Source organism: Ranitomeya imitator, chromosome 6 (genome assembly GCF_032444005.1).
Source record: "Ranitomeya imitator isolate aRanImi1 chromosome 6, aRanImi1.pri, whole genome shotgun sequence".
Taxonomy (NCBI): domain Eukaryota; kingdom Metazoa; phylum Chordata; class Amphibia; order Anura; family Dendrobatidae; genus Ranitomeya; species Ranitomeya imitator.
Window position 1 is genome coordinate 328,372,893 of NC_091287.1, and position 10,685 is coordinate 328,383,577.

Genomic DNA, 10,685 nt, shown 5'->3' on the forward strand with positions numbered 1-10,685 from the left:
CTCTGACCTCATCGCAGGTCTTTTTGTCCTAATTGCTGGAGAGACTTTGGAGGAAGAAGTCAGCTTTCTTTTGTCTGGAAATAGAAACTTTCTGAGCTCCAAAACCAGAGGCTTCTACTGCACTAAAAGAAAGTGATCTGTTGAAGGTAAGAGGAGGGGGGCTGCACTTTACCCGCTTTATATCGCTTGTTGTGCTGGGACCCTAACAAAGAGTCTTATCACATACTGTTTACAGTGCACAAGCCTGATTGTAATATTTTTTTTTCTTTTTAGTTTACTGACATCTAAAATTACAATGGCACAGTCTACTTCCAGGGGATTGACTGACCATGAAATCGAGGAGATTGTTTTCAATAGTGATGAAGAAAGTGAAATTTCTTTGTCTGATGAAGAATACATGCCACCAGCTAATGTATCAACTTCATCGTCCAGCGATTCTTCAGATGATGAAGAAGTAGTTGATCCAGCAGAACATTCAAATAGAACATCTAAAACGAATATTTTTTGGAACAGTACTGCTGCGGCTCCTGCACGTACCTCATCACATAACATTATTAGAATTGCTCAAGGAACTGTCGGAATTCCCCAATTCATGTCCAAAAGAGATGTTTTCTGTAAATTTGTTTCGGATGATATTGCAGATGAGATTGTTTTGTGTACTAACGTAGAAGGAAAACGTATCGCGTCAGGAAGAAAAAAAACATGGAAAAATATAACTAAGGAACTATATGCTTATATTGGCCTTACTCTTCTGACAGGGTCGACAAAATCATACAATGTTCCAATCAGAGAGTTATTTCAGAACCCATTTGCAGATCCACACTACAAAGCTACTATGTCCATCAATAGATTTGAGGGTATTCGGAGATGCCTTCGTTTTGATGAAAAGAGAACTCGCCCTGTGAGGTTGGCAACCGATAAATTAGCCCCTATTAGCTATATCTGGAATCTTTTTATCAAGAACTGTACAAAGCTTTACCATTCCAGTGATAATGTGACAGTGGACGAGCAACTTCTTGCCTTTAGGGGACGTTACAAATTCATTCAGTATATGCCCAGTAAGCCAGCTAAGTATGGCATAAAAATTTTCTGGATGTGCGATTCAGCAAGCTATTATGGGATGAATGGTCTGATTTACCGTGGCAAAGAAGCTGATGCTCCAGTCCAGGGGCAGCACGGTGGCTCAGTGGTTAGCACAGAAGCCTTGCAGCGCTGGAGTCCTGGGTTCAAGCCCCACTAAGGACAACTTCTGCAAAGAGTTTGTATGTTCTCTCCGTGATTGCGTGGGTGTACTCTGGTTTCCTCCCACATTCCAAAAACATACTGATAGGGAATTTAGATTGTGAGCCCCAACTGGGACAGCGACGATAATGTGTGCAACCTGTAAAGCGCTGTGGAATATGTTAGCGCTATATAAAAATAAAGATTATTATTATTCCGACATAGTAAAGACACTTGCTCTGCCAATTTTCAATTCAGGAAAAAAATATTACAATGGATAATTACTTTACCAATTTTGAAATGGCCAACTTTTTGCTTCAAAAGCAACTTACACTTGTTGGTACTATGAGGCCATACCGCCGCGAAATTCCTCCAATCATGAAGCACAATGCACAGCGAACAATCTACCAGAGTGTATTCGGTTTCTGCAATCAAGCAACAATGGTGTCTTATAAAGCCTAGAAAGAAAAATTCATGATATCACTGAGTACAATGCATCATGATGGAAGTATTGACACCAATGACAGGAAAAAAAAACCTGAAATCATACTGCATTATAATTAGACAAAAGGAGGTGTCGACAAGATGGACGAAATGATTGGAGAGTATTCATGCAAAAGGCAGACTAAACGTTGGCCTGTTGCCCTTTTTTCCAATATCCTTGATGTGTCAGCCCTCAATAGCTACATTGTTTATTGGCAAACTAATCCAGAATTCCATGCCAACAGGAAAGACAAGAGACGTCTATTTTTGACAGAACTTTGTTGTGAACTTTTGATGCCTACTATGATGGAGAGAAGCAGCAGGATATGCTTATCAAGGCAAATTACGGAGGCAATGATCCGATGTGGAATACGCTTTCTGGAACATCCAGAGCAAAGAGAAAAAAAAGAAAGCGCTGCTATATTTGTTCAGCCAAGAAGGAAAGAAAATCGGAGCGTTTCTGTTCTACTTGCAGACAAAATGTATGCAAGGAACATTCAGCCGAAAAAATAATATGCGAGAATTGTCGGGGGAATATGTAAAGTTACAAATAAATATTCCTGCAGCAAGTTTGCTACAACCAAAAAATGTTTTCATAACAAAATTGCATATAGAATGCCTATATTTGGCATGCCCGTTTACTTACTTTTTTGTTGTTTTATGCACATAATTATGTTTTGAAATATACACATCTTAGGCTGTGTTCCCAGTAGCGCTGAGGTTCGCCAGAAGGGGATCCATAATGGATCTGACCTCCTGGTAACTCCAGCTAAGGCTGCCAGAATGGCGGGATTCCGCCAGCCTTAGCTGGGGTCACCAGGAGGTCAGATCCATTACGGATCCCCTCCTGGTGGACCCCAGCGCTAGTTGGAATGCATCCTTACCATGCAATTGTAAAATAAATTTTGAAAAGTATTTTTATTTGAGTTATTCCGTGTTATTTGCACATAGGCCTAAAAGGCCCCAGGTGCGTGAATATGGGGTAGTCCCAAAAAAAGGTTGTTATACCAAAATGCCTATAACATAAAAATATATGAACTACTGGAAATTACTAACAACTATATACCTGAGGAATACCTAGAGTTTCAAAATTCTAACTAAAGTAATTTTACAGAAAATAGAAAACAAGTAACCTGGCAAGCCTGCGAGGCCGAAGGTATGCGTTCGCCAGCCTTAGCTGGGGTCACCAGGTGGTCAGATCCATTATGGAATCCCGTCCTGGCGGACCCCTGCGCTAGTGGGAATGCATCCTTACTTTGCAATAAACTTTGAAAAGTATTTTTATTTTAGTTATTCCATGATAATTGTAAACAGGCCTAAAAGCCCCAGGTGTGTGAATGTGTAGATTTCTATGGGTATGCGTTCTAGGGTTAACTGGTGCGGCCCAGAGGGAAGTAAAGTCCTGGCCTGACACTAATAAAAGGAACTGTCAAACAAATCTTGGCCAGACTGAAGGACACATTTGACACCCGCACTGCAGCACATATAAAATTGAGATTCTTTGAGTGCAAACAAAGGGTGCAGGACAGTATATGGGACTATGCTCTTAACCTTCAGGAGGCGCTAAGGGCCATAAAGCAGGTTGACCCTGACAGCGTGCAAGATGAAGATGGATTATTAATGGAGCAGTTTATGGAGGTACTCCAGTCTAACAATCATTGCCATTACCCTGCGGACACTAGGACCTGGCAGCCTTCCGTCATTACCCGGAGGGCACTAAGACTGCCCTGTTCCCTCCATTTCCTGGCCAGGCCGCCTCCCCCTCTGTGCTTTGTCCACGCCGTGTTTGTGTCCCGCAGCATGGAGTACGAGTGGAAGCAGTGGCTCCAGCAGATCCTACAGCTGCTCAAAGAGTCTCAGTCCCCGGACACGGCCACGCAGGGATCCGTGCAACAAAAATTGAAGCAGCTTATCCAGTTTCCAGACTTCAACAACTACTTAATATTTGTTTTCATCAAGCTAAAGTCTGAAGATGAACCTACCAGATCTTTGAGCGGACTGATCCTAAAAAATAAAGGCTCATTTTCACAATTTTCCAAATGGAGTGATGGATTTCATTAAGATTGAATGTTTGAATAACATCGGGGACGTATCTCCACTTATTAGAGCCACAGTGGGTATCCTAATCATAACAATAGCATCAAAGAGTGAGCTACAAAATTGGCCAGAGCTCTTGCCAAAATTATGTGGTCTTCTGGATTCTGAAGAATACAACACGTGAGGAAGCTTTCGGAGCCCTTTAGAAAAACAGTGAAGACTCTGCTGAGATTTTAGACAGTGACATTTTGGAGTGGCCTCTCAATGTTATGATCCCCAAGTTCTTGCAGTTCTTTAAACATAGTAGTCCAAAAATAAGGTTGCATGCTGGGCTGATTCAGACATTACTCACAGCCCAGATAAAGACCTTGCCATCCTAGCCAGCAATGGTCAGCCCTTGCCTGAGATGGGATATAAAGAGGTAGCTGAAGATCGCCAGCTCCAGTCAGTGGCGAGTCCTGCAAAAGGAGATTAGAGCCCTGATGCAGAGACAACAGATACAGCTGTCTGGTGGAGACGTCGGCAGTGTCAGAGTAAGTGGTCCTTTCCCCATTATAATACCCCCTAGGAGTGAAATGTTAATCTGGTGTCGGGAAGCAATGGGCCTCAGGGGTCAAGATTACCCAGCCCTGGTAGAACCCATGTACTCTGATAGTAGGCCCAATATCCTGACAGCCAGAGGGGTAGTTGATGTCCGCAAGGGATGAGTATCAATACGCATCTTCAATTGTGGTGAGAGAGAGGTCCATTTACCCCAATATGCCACCCTTGCTAAATTTTTCACTGTCAGCAACAATGCAATAGAGGCAGCAGAACCATTGCTTCCATTTGATCAGGTGGAAGACAATGGCTCTGAAGGGCAGCTGGACGATTGGTGTCAGCAGCTACATGTAAGCACTGACTCTACCCCTTCGCACCAAAAGCATGGGGCTTACAGGGTGACTCGAGACTTTGTGGATAGACTGTGAGGATACTGGTGTCTGCGGTGGTGGACACGCACCACCACCGCAGACACCAGTATCCTCACAGCTACAGCCCCGAACGGGACTCCTACACCCATCCAGGGACCTATGCCCTTCGCTCCGCTCGACAATTCTAAGTAAGGTTTGAGAAAGACCCTGTGGGTCAAAACGTTACCTACCTTGAAACACTGCGGTGCTACCTTTATTTTGGTGTTTGTAATAAAGAAAACCACAATTTTTTGAGACCAAAACCAAATCTCCGAAAACCTTTCTTTGAGTGCGACTGTTGTTGTATGACTATAATCTGGAGCATCCCTCCGTGTTCAGTCTGCACCACCCTTAGCGAGAGTGCACGTCTTGTTCTACAACACTAGTTGTAACTTTTAAGCATGAGAGCCTACAGAGACTTACTGTATGAACTTTTTGATTATTCATTCATAACCAGTTGAATGACAATTGGGCCACAGGACTATGTGTGGTCAGGACTTTATTTGTAAAGTTACCCCAACTTGGCCTTTAAAATAAGCCGCCGGTGTGGCCGAAAAACAAGGCCCATCTAGGGAGTGCCCTGTAGCCATGCCCAGGAAGGACACACAATGTGGGATAAGGTGGTTCCCACCAACCAAACCCCAGGTACAAGGACAAAGACAATTCCTGGACAGCAGAGTAAGGACTAGTCTCTGCAGTAACTGTGTTATTGTTGTTTTTTTAGGTTTTGATAATTTTTACATTTTTAAGGCTTTGTAGATTTTCATTTATTGTTGTTGTTCAGTTCTTGTTATTTTACCTCAGTTCAGGAGTACTGAATTTAACTGGGTGGGAATGTGACACCCCAGAGTCCGGTTGCTACAGTGACATTGCATCCATCTAAGAGGTGATGTCATGCCTGGAGGCAAGAAGGAAGGTCCCCATGCCAGGTAACACAGTGTACATGTAATTTCCTGCTCAGGCCAGAAAGGGGAGCTTCTTTATAATTTCTGGCCAGCAGATGGGGTTAGTGAGTCAGAAAGGAGTCAGCTGAGAAAGTAAACAGGGGAGTTGTCATGGAAACGGGAGCCAGCTGGAGCTCGTGACAGGACAGTGAGAGAGGAGAGTTGGCAGTTGGTCTGTGGAGAGGGAAGTGACAGGAGCAGAGACAAGAGCTCAGGAGAATAAAAACTGCGTATAGCTGACCCTAGAGCGGAGCGCTGATAAAATGGGAATTTGGAGGGCAGGGGACAGCAAGTTCCCTGGCCACACCGAGCACCTGAAGGCATGGTAGCAGACCAAAAGCCCAGGGCTGACAGTGAAAAGAACAGTGCCCGTGAAATAGGCTCACGCTGTCTGCTCTACAGGTTTAGAAATCATCACGCAGGACAGGGCCGCAGCGTAGCTACAAGAAGCAGGGACCCTAAAAGAGAGCGCAGAAGGAAAGTCCCCAACCCCTCCTGGCAGGGTGGATCCCCTGACAGCCTCCAGGCAAGCCGGACTCAATCCGTCATCTGTAATTGGTACCCCAGATTCCATCTACTTTCAAGTAAAAGGTAAAGAAAACTGCACCTCTCTGTGTCCTTCACTTATTCTCTGCACCCCAATGTTCACCACCATCTGAACAATGAAGTATATTTGTCCTGGAGCCCCGCTCTACCCGTGTGGAGCTGAACCATCTTTGCTGCGTCACCATCAGCCCCAGTGGACCTAAACTGCAGCATCGGCCACCCATTGCCGAACATCACGGGTGGCGTCATGACTAACCGGTTTACAGAAAAAAAACCTGTAAAAATATATATAACCTTTATTGAATATCATTTAAGAACAAATATGTAGAAATAGCCTAAAGTAGAATAGCCTATGGGGTTTGGTCTATAGAAAATTGTAGGGGGATATTCTCCCCTGGTATAACTAGGATGATATCTACCCAGCCACTAATAACCTCTATTTGAAAAGATACCTTCAAGTACCTTGAACTAGTGACAAAACAGTGCTGTCACTTACTCATTCAATAGATGTGCAGATATGGGTAATATTTCCCTAGACGCTACAAAAAACACCTATGTATCTGCTTACCTAGATGCAGAGGTTGGCACCCTAAGAAACACCTGAATGGTGCCCCCACTCATACGGTGGCTGTCCCTAATCTCCTGGTTATACCCTATAAGATGATAGTTAGAAACAGAAGGCCAGATGGCTTGCCACAATCATTTCACAATCGACACAATATTGTGTCGTATAAAATGAATGGCACCAACCAAAAATGTGATGTAAGTAATGAGACAGGGTATGTCATTCATCCCCATGCACATAATAACAGGTGTATAAACACGTAGATAATAGGTGTCTAGGTACTCAGCAACATCTTAATAACACCATATCATTGGCCCCATATAAGTATTGGGAATTTACTGGTACTACTATAGAACAACATACTCAAAAAAATGATAGACACAATTCAGATGTCATAAGTGGTGTTGAGCGACACCTTCCGATATCCAGAAGTATCGGTATCGGATTGGATCAGCCGATATTCAAAAAATATTGGATATCGCCGATACTGATACCCGATACCAATGCAAGTCAATTGGACCAAAATATCGGAATTAAAATAAACCCTTTCTTTCCTTGTAGGTTAATTCAACATGAATGAAAACAACTAAGAATTCAGCAGCATCATCTTTTTCATCAACTTCTCCTTCACCTTATTCATCTTCATCAACTTCTTCCTATTATTTTTTTCTTTTGCATTCTTCATTTTTTTTATTCAACTATTATTCTTCTTCATATTCAACTTCTTTTTCTTCATATTCTTCTTCATCATATTCTTATTTGTGACAGCCAGGCCTTCCTTTTGTTGTTATCTATAAAAGTTTGAAGATTACACCTTCCGTTCTGCCTGTCACAAAAGATTTACAACAGGATTCGTCCACGTTCAGTTTGGCCTGCAGCAGGTTTTTTCCAGGGGCACCACGAGGAGGAATGGACTCACCCCCATACACTGCTTAGTATTATTCTGCTTATAATATAGATATTATCTTTTACTCTGATTTTTAGTCTTATGCTTAATGTTCTTCTGCTTTTTGTTCTGCAGCTTCTTGTTCTTCTGCTTCTCGGTCTTCAGGGTCGTCGTCTCCAGGGTCATCGTCTCCAGGGTCTTCGTCTCCGGGGTCGTCATCTTCTTCGGGGTGGTTTTCAGGGTCATCATCTCCAGGGTCGTCATCTTTGGGGTGGTCTTCAGGGTTGTCGTCTTTAGGGTCTTGAACTTGGAAATGTAGCAGAAGGTACAAGAAGGCTGAGGAACTGCTGAGAACCAGCTGACGGTACTGGAACCCAGATGGGTAGCCGAAAGTACAAGAGCCAATGGAACTACCGAGGACCAGGTGACGGTACTGGAACCTGGTTACTAAGCAGGAGGTACCCATGCCAGAAAGCACTACCAAGGACCACCAGACGTTAGTGGAACTTGGATACCCAGAAGGAGGCACCTAAGCCAGAGGCTCTGCCTGGAACCAGGATGGGGAGCAGAAGGTACAAGAGCAAAAGACACTGCCGAGAACCAGCTGACAGTACTGGAACCTGGATGGGTAGCCGAAGTTACAAGAGCCAATGTTACTACCGAGGACCAGCTGATGGTACTGGAACCCGGTTACTAAGCAGGAGGTACCCTGCCAGAGAGCAGTACCAAGGACCACCAGACGTTGGTGGAACTCGGATACCCAGAAGGAGGACCTAAGCCAAAGGCTCTGCCTGGAACCAGCTGACGGTACTGGAACCAGGAAGGGGAGCAGAAGGTACAAGAGCAAAAGACATTGCCGAGAACCAGCTGATGGTACTGGAACCCAGATGAGTAGCCGAAGGTACAAGAGGCAATGGAACTACCGAGGACCAACTAACGGTACTGGAGCCAGGTTACTAAGCAGGAGGTACCCGTGCCAGAGAGCACTACCAAGGACCACCAGACGTTGGTGGAACTCGGATATCCAGAAGGAGGACCTAAACAAAAGGCTCTGCCTGGAACCAGCTGATGGTACTGGAACCAGGACGGGGAGCAGAAGGTACAAGAGCAAAAGACACTGCTGAGAACCAGCTGATGGTACTGGAACCCAGATTGGTAGCCGAAGGTACAAGAGCCAATGGAACTACCGAGGACCAGCTGACGGTACTGGAACCCGGTTACTAAGCAGGAGGTACCCGTGCCAGAAAGCACTACCAAGGACCACCAGACGTTGGTGGAACTCGGATACCCAGAAGGAGGCATCTAAGCCAAAGGCTCTGCCTGGAACCAGCTGACGGTACTGGAACCAGGAAGGGGAGCTGAAGGTACAAGAGGCAATGGAACTACCGAGGACCAGCTGATGGTACTGGAAACCGGTTACTAAGCAGGAGGTACCCGTGCCAGAGAGCACTACCAAGGACCACCAGACGTTGGTGGAACTCGGATACCCAGAAGGAGGCACCTAAGCCAAAGGCTCTGCCTGGAACCAGCTGACGGTACTGGAACCAGGGGGACCTATTCAAGCTTGTCTTCCAAAGAACCAGCTAATGGTGCTGGAACTCAGATAGGCAGCAGAAGGTCCACAGGAAAAAAGAAATTGCTAGGCCGTGAGCTGGCCATAGTACCTAAACTGCAGACAACATAAAGGTGGCTAACCCGACCGCAACATGACAGGACAACGTGACCTTGACACTACCCGGAAACAGCTGGCGTGCTTGAACTGGGCTGTGCAGGAGGGAGTACCCGTGCCAAAGACACTTCTGAGCAGCAACTGGCAGTGTTGGAGCCCAGGGATTACATGAGAAACAGAGTGTAGGCTGAGGCCTAATTGGAGCAAGTTGAAAGGGAACCTTTAACCCCCCCAGGCGTTTGCAACTAAAAGAGCCACCTTGTGCAGCAATCTCCTTCCGCTTTCTTCAGACTGTGCAGCATCACGGCCGTGGCATGCGATTAGGGATCAGCTGACGGCGCACAGTCTGATGAAGGCAGAGGGAGATGAGTGAGAGCCTGAGGCGAAGATATGCACTGCGCATGCCCATGAATCCCAGCCACACAGTGTGAATGAATCAGAAGACACTGCAAGGCGGGATTTTAGGCAGCGCGGCCGCACAGGCGCAGTCAGCCTGACACCAAATGATGTCAGAAGACGGGCAGCGCTAAATGCGCATGCCCGAAGTTTAACACAGCAGCGCAGGCAGGCTCTAGGACAGATTCAAACAAAGCTGAGGAGGCAGCGCCCGGCGCCAAGGGGGTATGAATGATGGCTGTGCTGCGTCTCATTATGAAGGAAAGTGCCACCTTCGGGACGGTTTCACGGTATGAGGGGACACATTTTATAAGTGTTAAGTTCAGCGTGTGCAAGGAGCATAACTAAAAGAGCCACCTTTTCCTTGTGCAGCATTAGTGCTGCACAAGGTGGCTCTTTCAGTTACAAACACCTGGGGGGGACAGGTTCCCTTTAATTTCTGTAGTAGTGTGAGTGTGGAGGTAGCAGGAGCAATTGCCGGATACACAGCTGGGGATCAGCTGACGTTACTGAAACCCAATAACACAGCAGCAAGTGTTGACTGTGCAGATGGCACTTCCGAGCAGGAACTGGCAGTGTTGGAGCCCAGGGAATCCAGGAGAAGCAGAGTGTAGGCCGAGGCCTGCACTCGAGGCAGTTTAAAATCTGTTGTTGTGTCAGCGTGGAGGTAGCAGGAGCAATTGCTGGATACACAGCAGGGGATCAGCGGATGTTACTGAACCTCATTAACACAGGATCGAGTGTTTTTCTCTGTGCAAATAGCACTTCCGAGCAGCAACTGGTGGTGTTGGCGCCCAGGATCAATCAGGGTGCAGGCCGAGGCCTAAATGGAGCGAGTTTAATATCTGTTGTAGTCTTAGTGTGGAGGGAGCAGGAGACATTGCTGCACACACAGCAGGTGAGCAGTTGGCATTACTGAACCCCAATAACAGAGGAGCAACTGTTGACTGTGCAGACAGCACTTCTGGGCAGCAACTGGTGGTGTTGG

General features: G+C 45.8%; 1 pseudogene; it reads left to right on the plus strand.

The window, feature by feature from the left end:
• The first annotated feature begins 3,504 nt into the window (after positions 1-3,504).
• LOC138643382 (transportin-1 pseudogene) lies at positions 3,505-4,121 on the plus strand (annotated as a pseudogene).
• The last annotated feature ends 6,564 nt before the right edge of the window (positions 4,122-10,685 follow it).